The sequence below is a fragment of the Hemiscyllium ocellatum genome, chromosome 23 (genome assembly GCF_020745735.1).
Source record: "Hemiscyllium ocellatum isolate sHemOce1 chromosome 23, sHemOce1.pat.X.cur, whole genome shotgun sequence".
Lineage (NCBI taxonomy): Eukaryota > Metazoa > Chordata > Chondrichthyes > Orectolobiformes > Hemiscylliidae > Hemiscyllium > Hemiscyllium ocellatum.
This window is the reverse complement of record NC_083423.1, coordinates 55,788,416-55,807,312: the sequence shown is the minus strand read 5'-3', so window position 1 is coordinate 55,807,312 and position 18,897 is coordinate 55,788,416. Positions and strand designations below refer to the sequence as shown.

Here is an 18,897-nt window from a genome sequence, read left to right as displayed (position 1 = left end):
GGGTGGAGGGGGGGCAACCTCTCCGCTGGTTGGAATCATGCCTAGCACATAGGAAGATGGTGGTGGTCTTGCAGGTCAACCATCTCAGCTCCAGGACGTGTCTGCAGGAGTTCCTTAGGTAGTTCCACTTCAATTTGGAAAGGTGAGGGAAATAGATACATGATAACCTTCAAGTTCCCCTCCAAGAAATTCACCATCCTGACTTGGAAATATATTGCCGTTTCTTCACTGTTGCTGGGTCAAAATCCTGGAATTTGGTTCCTAAGAGCATTGTGGGTCAATCTGCAGCACATGGATTGCAGCGGTTCAAGATGGGAGCTCACCACTACCTTCTCAAGGGGTAACTAGGGCAATAAATGCTGGCCCAGCCAACGATTTCCATGTACCATGAGTGAATTAGAAATAAAACACCAGTTGTCTCTCACTAATGAGAGAGCAGCCCTATACCTATAGAACTATGGTTACCTTACTCTACTGTTTCAAATACACCAGGAATAGGATCTTAGACAGTTTATTGTCTTACCCAAAATATTGTACTCTAACAGTGCTGCACTCCCTCAGTATTGATTTACTGCATGTGTGGGGTCTTTTGTCTTTCAGTATGTATGTTTGTTTATGTTTATGTATGTTTATGTGTGTCTTTCAGTATGTCTATTTGTGTGTATTTGCGTCTGTGAGTGTGTGCGTATGCGTGTGTCTATGTCTATGAGTGAGTGTGTATAGGCATGTGTGGGTGTATGTGTGTCTGTGTGTGTGCATGTCTATGTGTGTGTGTCTATGAGTGAGTGTGCATATGTATGTGTGGCTGTGTCAGTGTAAGTATGTCTGTGGATGAGTGAATGTGTTTGTATGTGTGAGTGTATGTCGGTGCGTGTGTCTGTATGGCTGTGTGTGTGTGTGGGTCTGTGTCTGTGTATTTGTATGTATGAGTGAGTGTGCTGCTGTGTGTATGTCTGTGTGCATGTGGGTCTGTGCATGTGGGTCTGTGTGTATTTTTGTGTGTGAGTATTTGCGTGTCTGTGAGTCTGTTATTTGTGTGTCTGTGTGTACATGTCTGTATATTTGTGTGTGTGTGTGTATCTATGTGTATGTGTGTGTGTGTTGCGGGGGGGGGGGGGGGGGGGTGAGATAGTGGCAGGAGAAGCGGAAAGAATGGGAGGAGACACTTTTCATAATAAAAAAAGAGACCTGACAAAATGTAGCAGCTAAACTCTTCACCTCTGAGAAAACACTGCGCTACTCTGAACACATCGCACATGTTGACTGGTCCCGAGGGATCGAAACTGGTGGTGAAGTTTCCTCTTGTGGGAGAGTCTGCAACTGGAGTGGGCGGGTGTTCCTCTTTCAAAATTGAGGGTCGCCCACTTGAGACAGAAAGAGTGAAATCTTTTCTCACGGTGGGTTATGTGTCTCAGTCTTGAAAGGCAAGGGGTGGGGGGGGGGGGGGGAGAGTATGCAAAGGGAGAGTGAAAGGTGGAGCCTGGAATATTCAGCTGCAAATGTGTTGCTGGTCAAAGCACAGCAGGTTAGGCAGCATCTCAGGAATAGAGAATTCGACGTTTCGAGCATAAGCCCTTCATCAGGAATAAGAGAGAGAGAGCCAAGCCGGCTGAGATAAAAGGTAGGGAGGAGGGACTAGGGGGAGGGGCGATGGAGGTGGGATAGGTGGAAGGAGGTCAAGGTGAGGGTGATAGGCCGGAGTGGGGTGGGGGCGGAGAGGTCAGGAAGAGGATTGCAGGTTAGGAGGGCGGTGCTGAGTTGAGGGAACCGACTGAGACAAGGTGGGGGGAGGGGAAATGAGGAAGCTGGAGAAATCTGAATTCATACCTTGTGGTTGGAGGGTTCCCAGGCGGAAGATGAGGCGCTCCTCCTCCAGCCGTCGTGTAGTTGTGTTCTGCCGGTGGAGGAGTCCAAGGACCTGCATGTCCTCGGTGGAGTGGGAGGGGGAGTTAAAGTGTTGAGCCACGGGGTGATTGGGTTGGTTGGTTCGGGCGGCCCAGAGGTGTTCTCTGAAGCGTTCCGCAAGTAAGCGGCCTGTCTCACCAAATCCCTTGTCAGATCCACACCCCCCACCAACCCAACCTCCACCCCCGGCACCGTCCCCTGCAACCGCAGGAAATGTAAAACTTGCGCCCACACCTCCACACTCACTTCCCTCCAAGGCCCCAAGGGATCCTTCCATATCCGCCACAAGTTCACCTGTACCTCCACACACATCATCTATTGCATCCGCTGCACCCGATGTGGCCTCCTCTATATTGGTGAGACAGGCCGCTTACTTGCGGAACGCTTCAGAGAACACCTCTGGGCCGCCCGAACCAACCAACCCAATCACCCCGTGGCTCAACACTTTAACTCCCCCTCCCACTCCACCGAGGACATGCAGGTCCTTGGACTCCTCCACCGGCAGAACACAACTACACGACGGCTGGAGGAGGAGCGCCTCATCTTCCGCCTGGGAACCCTCCAACCACAAGGTATGAATTCAGATTTCTCCAGTTTCCTCATTTCCCCTCCCCCCACCTTGTCTCAGTCGGTTCCCTCAACTCAGCACCGCCCTCCTAACCTGCAATCCTCTTCCTGACCTCTCCGCCCCCACCCCACTCCGGCCTATCACCCTCACCTTGACCTCCTTCCACCTATCCCACCTCCATCGCCCCTCCCCCTAGTCCCGCCTCCCTACCTTTTATCTCAGCCGGCTTGGCTCTCTCTCTCTTATTCCTGATGAAGGGCTTATGCTCGAAACGTCGAATTCTCTATTCCTGAGATGCTGCCTAACCTGCTGTGCTTTGACCAGCAACACATTTGCAGCTGTGATCTCCAGCATCTGCAGACCTCATTTTTTACTCGAATTTTTTTTCCTGGAATATTCAGATCAGCCATGATTCCACTGACGAGCGGGACCGGTCTGAGGGACCGGTGAGCTGCTTCGGTTCCGAACGGTCTGTCTGCACGTAACCCTGATAATAGTTGCTAGGAGGCAGTTTCTCTCTGCTACACTTTATTGCTACATTCAGGATCAAAGTTGAGCACAGGAAAGAGCAGTTCATTCTGAGCTTTGGAACTCGTTGTGAACAAGAAAGATTTTACATTTGTTCACTGTTAGGACGACATTCTAATTGTATGTTTGAATTATTTGTGCTTGCTGCTAACTTTGGCAATCCTTTGTGGTCAGATGATGTGTATTATATTGGAGTGGTACCCAGTGTTAGTGTAGGCAATAGGATTTAAAAGCACTGAGCCTAGTCATACGGCAGTTTGAGACTGTCTCAGCCACTGGGAACTTATAAATGATTAAATCAACACCCCTCCCACTAAAGCAAGCCAAACAAATCCTGTTTCCGAGCTGACAATTGTGTTTAAAGGTCTCCTCACCAACTTGCTGCTGGACAGACCAGGAGATCAAGACTGTTAGTAAGGCAGCCGATTCGATAATGTTGGGTGAGTAGATTGTGCAGAGGTTAAACTGCTCTGTATCCACAGGCAGAAGTGAGGGAGAGAGGAGAAATGATTGGGAGGTTGGGTGCATCTGAATCGTCGGCTTCTATCAGACCTTAACAAATCTTGCACCCATTGAGATGGAGTTTTGTACTGTCAATGGGCCAGTTGCTGGTACACTGAGCTAGATCTCCAGAGCTTCACATCTCACCAGTGGCTGGTGGAATTTGAATTAAATTAATAAACCTGGAATATGAAACTAGTCTCAGTAACCGTGACTGGGAACCCAACGAAAATTGTTATAAAGACTTATTGATACCCTTTACAGTAGGAAATCTGCCTTCCTTATCTGGCTTGCTCTGTGTGTGTTTTCCTCACTGCCCTCTGAAATGGCTGAGAAAGTCCCTCAGCTCAGGGCCAATTAGGGTTGGGCAATATGTGATGTCCCTGAAATAATAAAGGAAAGAGGAACTAAAGCAGATATGACTAACTGCAATATGGATAAACAATTGACGGTGCTGTTTGTTTATTTGCTTTTGATTGTCATTCAACGATAAGGCAGAAACTAGACAGAAGGCAATTGAGAAAGATTTGTTTGTTACTGAGACATCAACGTTGCAATATGTTCTAATGCACGTGTAGTGATATGGAGTAGAATTCATCAGAACAGTGTATTTTGGGGCTGGCTGTTGATCAGCCTGGTACATGGGCCGAGTGTAAATGCATCTGTCAACCTGTGCCCACCCACAGCAGAGTGGCCCCGGGCAAGAGGAGTGGAGGCTTAGGGAGACTAATCCTTCACTGGCGGACATTCATCTATAAAAGCCCTTTGAAGACTTCAACAAGCGATGGAGATTCAAGGCTGTGCCCTATATCGGTGTCTGTGGGTGAAGGTATGGGCAGTCCTACTGTTGCTCTGTTTCTCGGGTCACCCAGGCCCCAACCATATCCAGATCTACGGACACTCCCAACCCACACCCACACAGACATACTCCCATTCCCAGACCCCCACACACTCCCGACACACACCCCCACGCACATACCCAACCCAGATCCCCACACACTCCCAACCCACACCCCCACACACATACCCAACCCAGATCCCCACACACTCCCAACCCTCACCCCCACGCACATACCCAACCCAGATCCCCACACACTCCCAACCCACACCCCCACGCACATACCCAACCCAGATCCCCACGCACATACCCAACCCAGATCCCCACACACTCCCAACCCACACCCCCACGCACATACCCAACCCAGATCCCCACACACTCCCAACCCACACCCCCACGCACATACCCAACCCAGATCCCCACACACTCCCAACCCACACCCCCACACACATACCCAACCCAGATCCCCACACACTCCCAACCCACACCCCCACGCACATGCCCAACCCAGACCCACCCACACTCCCAGCCCAGACCAAGGCCCAACATGCTCCCAACCCAGACCTACACACACTCCCAACGCACACCCGCGCACACTCCCATACCCAGACCCACACACATTCCCAACACACACCCACACACACACTCCCATCCCCAGACCCACACACACTCCCAACTCAGACCAACCCCCAACACACTCCCAACCCAGACCCACACACACTCCCAACCCACACCTTCACGTACATACCCAACCCAGACATCCACACATACACAACCTAGTCCCACCCCCAACACACTTCCAACACAGACACCCACACATTCCCAACCCAGACCCACACACACTCCCAACCCACACCTCCACACACATTCCCAACACAGACTCACGCACACTCCCAAACCACACCCTCACACACATACCCATTCCAGACCCACACACACACCCAACCTGGACCCACTCACACTCCCAACTCAGACACACGCACACACCCAACCCAGACCCACACACATACCCAACCCATACCCCCACGCACACTCCCATTCCAGATGCACACACATACCCAACCCAGACCCACACACATACCCAACCCACACCCCCACGCACACTCCCAAACCAGATCCACACATATACCCAACCCAGATCCACCCCCAACAGACTCCCAACCCAGATCCACACACACTCCCAACTCAGACCCACACACACTCCCAACCTAGACCCACTCACACTCCCAACCTAGACCCACTCACACTCCCAACCCAGACCCACACACACACTCCCAACTCAGACACACACACACCCAATCCAGACCCCCACGCACACTCCTATTCCAGACGCGCACATACCCAACCCAGAACCACACACACTCCCAAACCAGATCCACACACATACCCAACCCCAGACCCACCCCCAACAGACTCTCAACACAGACCCACACACACACCCAACCCAGACCTACACACGCTCCCAACCCAGACCCACACACACTCCCAACCCACACCCTCATGCACATACCCAACCCACACTTCCACGCACATACTCAACCCAGATCCACACGTTCCCAACACAGACCTACACACATTCCCAACACAGACCTACACACATTCCCAACCAAGACACACACACACACACTCCCAACCCAGACCCACACAAATGGGTCTGGGTGGGTTGCTCTTTGGAGGGTCGGTGTGGACGTTTTGTGCCGAAGGGCCTGTTTGCACACTGTAAGTAATCTAATCTGTAAGTAATCTAATCTAATCTAATCTAACCTACACCGTTCCATTATTATCCATATGTATATCCAATGTCCATTTAAATGTCCTTAACATCGGTGAGTCTACTTCTGTTGCGGGTAGGCTGATCCATGCCCCTACTACTCCTGAGTAAAGAAACTACCCCTGATATCTGTCCTAAATCTATCACTCTTCAATTTAAAGCTATATCCCCACATGTTAGCCTTCACCATCTGAGGAAAAAGGCTTTCACTGTTCACCCTATCTAACCCTCTGATTATCTTATACGTCTTGATTAGGTCACCTGGTCCGAGGTTCTTGAGGGCTTTCTGTACGATGCTGTTGAGGTCAATTAGCTCCACCCTCTGCAGCACCCCCACACCCTACACTCTCACTCAGACAAGCTGAGAGAACCTCAAACCTGCTGGACAACTGCAGGGGCTGGAAATCCTGGTCTCCCGCCTCTGTGTACCCCCCTCCTCCAACCTGTTTCACTCACAGTAACCTTCCCCTAAACAAATGAGAAGACACAAGCATAGAATCCCTACATTGGGGAAGAGGCCATTTGGCCCATCGAGCCCACCCTGACCCTCTAAATAGCATCCCACCCATCCCCCTGCCCCTCCCCACCCTATCCCTGTAACCCTACATTTCCCATGGCTAAACCACCTACCCTGCACATCCCTGGACTGTGACAGGAAACCCGGAGCACCTGGAGAAAACCCACAGGGACACAGGACCTCCCATCCAAAATCTGCTGCCCCTTATCCGAATTTGCCCCCAAGTCCATTTCACCCATCCCCTCTAGCTCCTATGCGATCAATGTGCCAAATTTAACATTCCTGTCCTTGCTTCTAAGTCAGTTCATGGCTTCCCCGGCCTCCCATCCCTTCCATTAGACCTCCACGTCTCTCAGTTCCTCCAACTTCTGCCCATCCCTGATTTCCTTCACTCCAGAATTTGCAGACCCATCTTCAGGACCTAAGCTCCAGAATTCACTCTCTAAATCTCTTTACTTCTTCCTTTTGGACACCTGCCCTAATGAGAGACACCAGTGATTAAAGGTTAGTCAGGCAGTATCTACACGTTTACTTTTCCAGTCAGAGTTTTATTCCAACTCTGACACAACAACAATCCAACACCAGTGATTATATTTCCCAATATAACAATTACTTAAGAAGACAAAACCTAGGAGTGGGAGGAGGCAATTCAGTCCCTTGAGCCGGCTCTGCCTTCATTAGGATAATGGCTGATCTCGTCTCAGCCTCAATTCTGCTTTCCTGCCCGCTCTCCTTAACCCTTCAACCAATTAAAAATCTGTCAACTCTTCCTTAAATTTACTCAGAGTCCTGCATTCCACAGATTCATGACCCTTTGGGAGAAGTAATTTCTCCTCATGCCTGTTTTAAATATGCTACTCCTTATTCTAAAACTAAAAAAAAATCCATTATTAGCATATAACTATCACTTCAGTTTCATTTGGAAACTCTTGAAGATAACACTAATACCTGTTATTCAATGTCAAATAATGGCTGACTATACTCATGTGAAGCACCGTAGGCCTTTAAGCTGCTTTAAGTATAATACATTAATTGCTGGGACATTACAAATGTGCATACTGTGTTTTCTTTCCATTGTAAGTAATTGTGGTGTCAAAAACAGTGCCGACATTTAAAAAGTACAAGATGTTCAGGGAAGGAACCAGTGGTGCTTTTTGCTTCATTCTTGGATAGGATGTGGGAATTATTTCTTGCCAATCCCACTTTCCCTTTGAGAAGGTGGCAGTGAGCTGCTGTCTGGATCTGGTGTAATCTGTGTACAGCTAGGATTCTGGGCTACCCAGGTTCCAGGATGGCTGGCTTCATCCACCTGCACTTTCAAACAGAGCTAACTGTGAGAATAGAATTAAAACCCAGACACTGCTGCATGTTGAGGGTTATACGCACAGTATGTGGCATTTACTAATTAGTAAATTAAGATCACTTGGGATTCAGGGGAGCTTGCCAATTAGATATAAAGTTGGCTTAATGGTAGGACATAGAGAGAGTGGTGCTGAAGGGTTGTTTTTCAGACTGGAGGCCTGTGACCAGCAGTGTTCCACAGGGATTGGCACTAGGTCTACTTTTGTTTGTCATTTATATGAATGATTGGATTAGAATATAGAAGGCAGGGTAGGTAAGTTTGAGGATGACACCAAGATTGGTGGTATAGTGGACAGTGAAGAAGATTATCTACGATTACAAAGAGATCTTCATCAATGGGTCAATGGATTGAAGAGTGGCAGTGGCAGTTTAATTTGGATAAGTGAGAGGCATTGGATTTTGGCAAAACAAACAAGGGCAAGACTTACACAATTAAAAAGTAGAGCCTCAGGTAGTGTTGTAGAACAGAGAGACCTCGAAGTTCAGGTACATTAAGTTTGCAGCACATTAAGAAGACACTTAGCATACTTGCCTTCATTGCTCAGACCTTTGAGTACAGGAGTTAGGACACTATGTTGAGGCTCTACAGGACGTTGGTGAGGCCTCTTCTGGAGTACTGTATTCAGTTCTTGTCACCCTGTTATAGAAAGGATATTATTAAGTTGGGGGGGGACTCAGAAGAGATTTCCCAGGATGTTGCTGGGAATGGAGGGTTTGAGTTATAAGTAGAGGTTGGATAGAGTCATGAAGGGCTTATGCTCGAAACGTCGAATTCTCTATTCCTGAGATGCTGCCTAACCTGCTGTGCTTTGACCAGCAACACATTTGCAGCTGTGATCTCCAGCATCTGCAGACCTCATTTTTTACTCATACAGTATAGAAACTGGAACAAATTTTGGAACTTTTTTCACTGGAGTAAAGGAGGTTGAAGGAAGACTTTATAGGGGTTTATAAAATCATGATGCGTATAGAATTGGTAAATGAAAGGTGTCTCTTCTCTAGGGTGAGGAATTTCAAGAGTGGGGGCAAATTTTTAAGGTGAGATGAGAAAAGTTTAAAAAAAGACATGAGGTGCAATTTGTTTACACAGAGTGTGTAGAGTGAACTTCCAGAGGAAGTAGTGGATGCAAGTACAATTATAATGTTTAAAAGAAATTTGGATAATTACATTAATAAGAAATGTTTGGAGGGATATGGGCCAAACTCAGGTAAGTGGGACTAGTTTAGTTTGGGATTATGGTCAGCATGGACTGGTTGGACCAAAGGATCTGTTTCCGTGCTGTATGACTTTATGACTATGACTCTACTTAAGTCCTATGGTCTTTTATATATCTGGCATTTAAAAAAATCTGTTGTCCTGTTTTCCTGTTAATAGATTTGGAAAATACTGAACTGTTAGATGGTTCAAGCAAAGTGTTTCATACAAGATCCACTGAAATCAAAGAACAATGATGGGGTAGTGATTACTCATGTTGAGTAAACCAAAGGCCTGGGCTAATGACTTGGATTCAAATCCCACCATAGGAGCTGGTTAATTAAATTTAATTGATCACTCTGGAATATAAAACTCGTCTCAAACATCATTGACTATTTTGAACAAACCATCCAGTTCACTCATGACTCTTTTCTGGTAGGAAATCTCCACCCTTACCTGGTTTGGCCTACACGTGACTCTAGAGCCACAGCAATGTGGTTGATTCCTATCTACTCTCTGAAATGAGCCTAACAAAACAAGGGAGGTTAAGGATTTGCTATGACATTCACATGAACACCCACATCCCATGGGAAAGTTAAATGATCATGTTAGAATGAATATGAGCTTCATGCTGACGTTTGTACCCTACAAAGGAAATAAAAAGCAGTTTTTATAATCCTTAAACACGATGCACATGCTGCTCAGGGAAGTAACTGGCCCTAGACCTTCATTCGGAATTGTTAATAATGTGGACCTTTTGATTCTGAGTAAAGAGAGATAAAACTAGAGGAAAAAAAAACAAATGATAACACAGAAAAAGTTACAAGTGGTTTTGCTATGATGATGTAATTGCTCTGCTCGTTTCAAACAAAAATGAGGTCATTAGGTGTGTTCATTATTTGTGTATTGTGTAACTAAAAATCAAATTGTTAAAGTTCAGAGTTTATTCTGGAGCTCTGAATGTTCACTGGCTGTGGAATGAAATATTTCTGTGTTTGGCCTTTTGTACCAGCTGATGGCTTTCTTTAGAAAGATCAAAAGATTGCATCTCTGGCTATGTTTTAAAACCACATCTCCCAATACATGAATAAATGGAGGATGCAGTGTTTGGCCGTGCTACAAGCACATATTGAACAATGTTACAGGGTGATAGAAATCCCAAGAATTTAGTTGAAGGAAACCTGGAATTTGTTGCAAAGAAGCAGCACCAGACTTAACACAATGAAGTGAAAGTTACCGTGTCAAATATCCTCTTAAAGTATCAGCAGTCAGAACAGAAGCTGCAGTCATTAAACAGCTTGATCTTTACATCAGAAAACCTAAGCTTCAAATCAGTGTCAGGCGCCTTACATAAGCCAGATTTGATTTTGGATCCTATTAACATTTAATGCAGGCTAACAAAGCTACAACATAATACAATTGAATTTACTAAACCTTTCAATGTACAAAATAGTGCAGTTAATTATCAAGGGGATATAACTCTGATAGAAGGGTTTGAAATTTTGAAAACTCTGTCAGCTGCAGATGCATGTGTCCATGACAGTATCGGTAAGGGTGACCACCACACAGTCCTTGTGAAGGTGAAGTTCCGTTTTCATATGTAAGATACCCTCTAAATCTGGCCATCAATGAGGCACTGTGGGCCATCACCATCAGCAGAACTGTACTCCAGCAGAATCTGTAACCTCATGGCCCAGCATATCCCCCACTCAACTATTACCATTAAGTCAAGAGATCATCTCTGATTCAATGTATAGTGCAGGAGGGCATGCCAGGAGCAGCACCAGGTATACCTAAAAAATGAGGTGACAATCTGGTGAAGCTACCACACACGATTTCTTGCATGCCAAACAGCTTAAGTAACAAGTGACTGTCAGAGCTAAGTGATCCCACAACTAACGGTTCTGCAGTCCTGCCACATGTAGTCGTGAATGGTGATGGACAATGAAACGACTCACTGAAGGAGGAGGCTCCACAAATATCCCTGTCCTCAATGATGGTAGAGCCCAGCACACTCAGTGCAAAAAATAACGCTGAAGCTTTTGCAGATGTCTTCATCCGGAATTGCCGAGTGGATGATCCAACTCGCTCTCCTCTAGGGATTCCCAGCATCACAGATACCTGACTTCAGCCAATTGGATTCATTCCATGTGATATCAATAAACAGTTGGAGGGACCGGATACTGCAAAGGCTATGGGCCCTGACAACTTTCCATTGATAGAACTGAAGATTTGTGCTCCAGAACTTGCCGCTCCCCTAGCCAAACTGTTCCAGTACAGTTACAACACTGGCATCTAGCTGACAATGTAGAAACAGGTATGTTCTGTTCACAAAGAGCAGGACAAATCCAACCCGGCTATTTTTGTCCCATCAGTCTACTCTCGATCATCAGTATACTGATGGAAGGTGTCATCAACAGTGCTATGATGTGGTACTTGCTGAGCAGTAATCTGCTTAGTGATGCCCAGTTTGATGTCCGCCAGGATCACTCTCAGCTCTGACCTCATTATAGCCTTGGTCCAAATATGGACAAAAGAGCTGAATTCCAGAGTTGAGGTGAGAGTGACAGCCCTTGACATCAAGGCTGCATTTGACTGTGTTTGGCATCAAGGAGTCATAACAAAACTGGAACCAATGGGTATTGGGAACAAACTCTCCACTGGTCAGAGTCATATCTGGCACATAGGAGGATGGTTGTTGTTGTTGGAAGTCATTCATTTCAGCTCCAGGACATCTCTTTAGAAATCCCTTAGGCTAGTGTTGTAGGCCCAACGATGTTCAGCTGCTTCATCAAAGCCTTTCCTCCAGCATAAGGTCAGAAATAGAGATGTTTGCCAATGACTCACATTGTTCAGCACCGTATGTGCTTTCTCAAATCCTGAAGCAGTTCGTATTCACATACAAGACCTTGACTTGACTTGTACATCCAGGCTGGGGCTGACAAGTGGTAAATGATATTCATGGTACACAAATGTCAGGCAATGACCATCTACAACAAGAGAGAATCTAATCATTTTTCCTTGGATGTTCAATTTTGAAAAATAAATTCATGATTTTGATGTTGTTGGCTAGCCAGAGTTTATTGTCAGTGCCTCGTTACCCTGGAGAAGGTGATGGTGAGCTGCCTCTTGAATTACTGCAGTCTAAGAGGTAGGAGGATAATCCCAGTGGTCCAAGGGAGTTCCAGGATTCAAGACAATGCATCTTTGGCAATGTAGCACTCTGTCATCACTGCGCAGTAGTTTTATGCTCAAGGATACAGAGCGAGAATTGAACAACCAACTTCAGAAAGGAAATTGTTCCCACTGAATCAGACCTGAAGCTGAAAATATGTCACAACAAATAGTTGTGATGGAATGGCAATATATTTCCAAATCAAAGTGGTGCATGCATTGGAGGGCAACATGCAAGCACTGGTGTTCCCAGATGTCTGTTGTCCTTCTTGATACTGAAGGGTGTGGCTTTGGAAGGTACTGTCACAGGAATCTTCGTGGTGGGTTAAAAGTATTCCATCACAGTGACCTATGCCTTGTAGATGGTGGGTAGGCATTTGAAAGGGAGGAAATGAGATAGTCACCACACTATTCCCAGCCACTGATCTACTCTTGTCATTGTATTATTTATTTGGCTAGTTCATTTATGTTTCTGGTGAATGGTAATCACCAAAATGTTGACAATGAAAATATTGTCAGGCCAGAATCCTGGAATTCCCTCCCTAATGATATTGTGGATCAACCCATAGCATATGGACTGCAGCAGGTCAAGAAGGCAGCTCACCACCACCTTCTCAAGGGCAACTGAGATGGACAATAAATATTGGTCCAGCCAGTGCTCATGATCTAATAAATAAAAATATCAAAAATCAAAATGCCAAGAATGGACATTTATCAGAGTGGAAATGATCCAGGAGCTAATGAAGGATTGGACCCGATCATCCAAAATTGCAGTGTTTTAAAAAATGGTTTAATAATAAGCAGCTCAAGTGCATCATTCTCACATTGTGATTGCCCTGCACCTCGGGCCCAGAGTTTCTGTTTGCATTTTCTTGAGTCTTATCTGTTGCTTACGCTGTACTTTAACCACCCCCATTGGTTTCAGTCACATAAATAGCTATAGCAACTTATCATTATCATGTGTGTACATGCTGCACAAGGAGAACTCTGCACATGACCTTGCAGAATACAGGAGGCCAACCGTAAACTGGCGTGATGTGGGGCTTGCTTTTTGTTTCGTTGTTTTTTTTGCATAGCCTGGAAGGAAGTCTTGGAGACAGGTTTCGATTGGGATCAAATCTCATGATAAAGTGGCTGCATTGTCATTTGCGTGGTGCCAATCTGGGAAGGAAGTGTTAAATGTTAATTGCTGTTTTATGTAAGAGGCATTACCTACTCAAATTCAGATTGCCAGGTATAATAAAGAAAAATCCTTTCTGTTTTTAGAATAGAATTCCTACAGTATGGAAATGGGCCATTTGGCCCAACAAATCCACACCAACCCTCCAAGAGGTATCCCACCCAGACCCATTCCCCTACCCTTTTAGTCTACATTTACCCCTGACTAATGCACCTAACCTATATATCCCTGAACACTATCGGCAATTTAACATGACCAATTCACCTAACCTGCGCATCCTTGGATTGCGGGAGGAAACTCCATGCAGACACAGGGAGAATGTGCAAACTCCACACAGTTGCCTGAGGCTGGAATTGAATCCAGGTCCCTAGATTAGATTATATTAGATTAGATTACTTACAGTGTGGAAACAAGCCCTTTGGCCCAACAAGTCCACACCGACCCGTCGAAGCGCAACCCACCCTATCCCTACATTTACCCCTTACCTAACACCACAGGCAATTTAGCATGGGCAATTCACCTGACCCACACATCTTTGTGATGTGAGGCACTGTGAGGCAGCAGAGCTAACCAATGAAACACCATGCTGCCCCATTTTTGTTAGCACTTGACTGTTTGTTGTGACATAGCCACAGCTTCTGGTGTGAACCTTGTGGGGCTAGCAGTACAATTCTTGTTGTGAATACTTGAGCATAAATCGCAGTGCAGTACTGAGGGAATGCTACATTGCTAAAGGTACAATCTCTTGAACAAGATGCTGAAACAAGGCATGTCTGCATTCTCAAGTTGATGCTGAAGATGCCAAAAGCAGCCAGTGCTGCTAAAACAGACAATCTGGTCATTGCTGTGTAATGATTAGATTAGATTACTTACAGTGTGGAAACAGGCCCTTCAGCCCAACAAGTCCACACTGACCCGCCGAAGCGCAACCCACCCATACTCCTACATTTACCCCCTACCTAACACTACGGACAATTTAGCATGGCCAATTCACCTGACCCGCACATCTTTGGAATGTGGGAGGAAACCGGAGCACCCGGAGGAAATCCACGCAGACACGGGGAGAACGTGCAAACTCCACACAGTCAGTCGCCTGAGGCGGGAATTGAACCCGGGTCTCTGGCGCTGTGAGGCAGTAGTGCTAAACACTGTGCCACCGTGCCACCCAGTGTGGGAGCTTGCTGTGCGTAATGTGGACAATGTGTTTCTACACTTAAACAGTGACTTCATTTCAGAAAATATAGGTCCACTATTTCAAACCCAATTGTCCAAAACCAGAGATGCTCGATAACCAGACGTGATCAGAAATCATGAGCACCCAACTGCAAAAAAAATTGATAATCAAATAAGACCAGGTTTCATTCTGGAATTTGACTTGTCCAGTATTCCCATCAGCTGGATTCAGAATACCACATGCTTTTCTGATCTGCAGGCTGAAATGCAGTGGAAGAAAATTCCACAGAAACTTTCAAAAAGTGAAAGGGAGAGTTTTATAGGCTTACGGGGAAAGGTGGAGGGGGGGGCCGGGGGTGTGAAGCTAATTGGACAGTACTTTCGTAGAGCCAGTAAACACATAATGGGCCAAGTGGCCTCTTCAGTACTATAATATCAAAACTGAGACAGTGATTTATCAGCCTACGCAAAAGGGGCCAGACTTTTTTGAAACTGTGGTCTGTGCGAATAGTTTTATTCGGGTTGTCAATAAGCAAAAGTACAGAAGATGATTTATTTTCGCTGTTGGAGCAGAGTTTGCACTAAATCTAAAGCACGTTCTGTTCCAGTCCCTGCAAATGACTGACACATAGAAATATTTCAGAACCAGTCTGGACATGACTGTATTACCCCAGCCATGTGTTTGGTTTCTGTTAAGCGTGCACTAATTGTGCAATTTAGGGATGGGCAATAAATACTGGCTCAGCCAACTACCCACATTCCACAAATGAACAAAAAGGATACTTCAACTTTAGTGTAGCAACAACCACTTGCATTTAAAGAGCACCATTAGTGCAGTCAAATATCTCAAAATGCTAACAAGAGCTAATCAATAAACATTTTTTGGCATATAAAGAGATGTCAGAATGGGTGACCAAAGAGGTAGATTTTAAACAGTTCCTTAAAGAAGCAGAGGAGTTTGAAAACATGGCTTTATGCTATAGCCCAACTTACATCCACCCAACTTACTCAATCAATTTACGCACATCCTACTTACACCATAAGACCACAAAAACATAATGTATAGCAGCAGAACTGGGCTGTTTAGATCAATGGGTCTGCTCCACCGTTCAATCCTGGCTAATATGTATCTCAATCCTGTTCTCTTGCCTTCTCCCCATAAATCCTGATTCTCTGACTAATCAAGAACCTATCTGTCTATCAATGATTTGACCTACACACAGGCTTCACAGGAGGCTCCCAAGCACTGAGGATGTCACCTAGACAGGGGACGAAACGTCCGCAACACAAATTCCCAGCTCGGCGAACAGAACCACAACAACGAGCACCCGAGCTACAATCGTCTCACAGACTTTGAAGACCTCCACACAGCCTTTTGTAGCAATGAGTTCCACCAAGTTGCCATTTTCTGGCGAAAGAACGTCTTCCTCATCTCAGATCTTAAGGGTTGTCCCTTCACTCTAAGGCTTGTCCTGGGTCATAGTCTCTCCAACAAGTGGAAATATCTTCTCCATGTCCATTCTATCCAGTTCTCTCAGTATCTTATAAGTTTAAATGAGATACCCCTCATCATTTTAAACTCCATGCTTATGCAGGATCAAAGTCCTCCACCACTCCATATATGACAAGCTGTTCATCTCCTGCATCATTCTTGTTAATGTCCTTTGGACTCCCTCCAATGCCAGCACACCCTTCCTTAGTGTCCTGCATATGCCTTTGGCTTTTGTAACTGGAGACAGTGTCAAATTCAAATGTTTGTTGGTCTTGATTGGCAAAGTTAAAAATTGTTCATTCCCGATGAAGGGTTTATGCCTGAAACGTTGATTCTCTTGCTCCTTGGATGCTGCCTGACCAGCTGTGCTTTTCCAGCTCCACACTCTCAAAAGTTAAAAATCACACAACACCAGGTTATAGTCCAACAGGTTTAATTGGAAGCACTAGCTTTCGGAGCGCTGCTCCTTCATCAGGTGGTTGTGGAGTACACGATTGTAGGACACAGAATTTATAGCAAAACACTATACTTTTGGGATATGTCTCAAGCTTGTGCTTCCAATTAAACCTGTTGGACTATAACCTGGTGTTGTGTGATTTTTAACTTTGTCCACCCCAGTCCAACACCGACACCTCCAAGTCTTGATTGGCAAAGCCTGAGAGAGGTGATGGCCTAGTGGCATTATCCTGGAGCTATTAATCCAGAGACCCAGGTAATGTTTTGGGGACCTGGGTTCAGATAGCACAGAAACAGAGCCTTCAGTCCAACTCATCCATGCTGATCAGACATTCCAGTCTGGCCCGTATCTCTCTAAACCATTCTCATTCATGTATCCATCCAGATGCCTTTTAAATGTTGTAATTGTACCTCTCTCCACCATTTCCTCTGGGAGCTTCTTCCATACCTGTACCACCCTCAGTCTGTAAAAGTTACCCCTTAGGTCCCTTTTAAATCTTTCCCCTCTCGCCTTAAACCTAGTTTTGGAACTCTGCTCCAGGAAAAAGACCTCGGCTATTCACCCTATCCACGCCCCTCATGATTTTATAGCCCCAGCCTATTCAGCCTCTCATTACAGCTGAAATCCTCCAAACCCAGCAACATCCTTATAAACCTTTTCTGCACCCTATCAACATCCTACCAATAGAAAGGTGACCAGAATTGAACGCAGTATCTAAAAGTAGCTATGGTTCTGTTCGCTGAGCTGGGAATTTGTGTTGCAGACGTTTCGTCCCCTGTCTAGGTGACATCCTCAGTGCTTGGGAACCTCCTGTGAAGCGCTTCTGTGATTTGTACCTGCCGCTTCCGGTTGTCAGTTCCAGCTGCCCGCTGCAGTGGCTGGTATATTGGGTCCAGGTTGATGTGTTTGTTGATAGAATCTGTGGATGAGTGCCATGCCTCTAGGAATTCTATCAACAAACACATTGACCTGGACCCAAATACCGGCCACTGCAGCAGACAGCTGGAATTGACAACCGGAAACGGCAGAGACAAACCATTATAAATGCCGGAGGAAACATCACAGAAGCGTTTCACAGGAGGCTCCCAAGCACTGAGGATGTCACCTAGACAGGGGACAAAACGTCTGCAACACAAATTCCCAGCTCGGCGAACAGAACCACAACAACGAGCACCCGAGCTACAAATCTTCTCACAAACTTTGAATCTAAAAGTAGCCTCACCAATGTCCTGTACAGTTGCAACATGATGTCCTGACTCTTATACTTAAAGTTGTGACCAATGAAGGCAAATGTTCCAAATGCCTGTGAATTCACATTCAACGAACTGCGAACATGCACCCCAAAGTCTCTTTGTTCGGCAATACGCCCCAGGGATCTACCATTGCCTTACCAAAATGCAGCATTTCATATTTATCTAAATTAAACTCCATTTGCTGCTCCTTGGCTCATCGGCCTATCTGATCAAGGTCCTGCTGTACTCTGAGGTGACCTTCTTCACCGTCCACCACACCAACACATTTGATGTCATTGGTGTCATCTGTAAATTTACAAACAACCTCCTATATTCACATTATATCATTTATATAAATGAAAAAAGGCAGTGGACCCAACATTGATCCTTGTGGCATAGCACTGGTCACAGACCTCCAGGCTGAAGATTAACTCTCCACTACCACCAGTGGAATCTGAATTCATTAACAAAGAAAATCTACAGTTAAAAGTTTAACGATGACCATGAAACCATTGTCAATTGTCGGGCAAGAGCATCTGGTTCACTAATGTCATTTAGGAAAGGAAACCACTGGTCTTTCCTGGTGTGACTCCAGACACACAGCAATGTGGTTGACTCTCAACTGCTCTCTGGGCAATTAGGGGTGGAAAATAAATGCTGGCCTGGCCAGCAATGCTGTCATCCTATGAATAAATTTTAAAAACTGTAAAGAACCGCTTTAGTACCTGTGAATGTAGATAGATATTTTATGAATAAAGTATCTTTTTGCAATTGAAAACCCCTCCTGCTTCTCCTAATGGCCCCTCCCCACAGTCTCCTGTTGCTGCCAATCTCAAACTGTTTTCTCTTGGAGGATATGTAGAATCTGTTTTTTTCTACAGGTGTCTCCTTGGGATGCACAAGCATTAATAGGCAGAGATTTCCACATGGGACCATTGTAGAAAGACAATGGACTGAGATTTTCATCTTCTCTGCTTTTCTCCTCTTTCTAGCAGACTTGGGAA

General features: G+C 45.7%; 1 protein-coding gene across 3 annotated transcripts in view; it reads left to right on the top strand.

Annotated features, from left to right (window-relative positions):
• tmcc3 (transmembrane and coiled-coil domain family 3) overlaps positions 1-18,897 on the top strand; it is a 109,863-nt gene that overhangs the window by 58,417 nt on the left and 32,549 nt on the right. The window contains exon 1 of one of the 3 annotated variants that reach the window (XM_060843039.1): positions 3,354-3,441. The exons of the other annotated variants lie outside the window; for them this stretch is intronic. The gene's annotated coding sequence lies outside the window, so the exon portion shown is untranslated. Of the gene's footprint in view, positions 1-3,353; positions 3,442-18,897 lie in introns of those variants that run through there. 3 annotated transcript variants of the gene reach the window in all.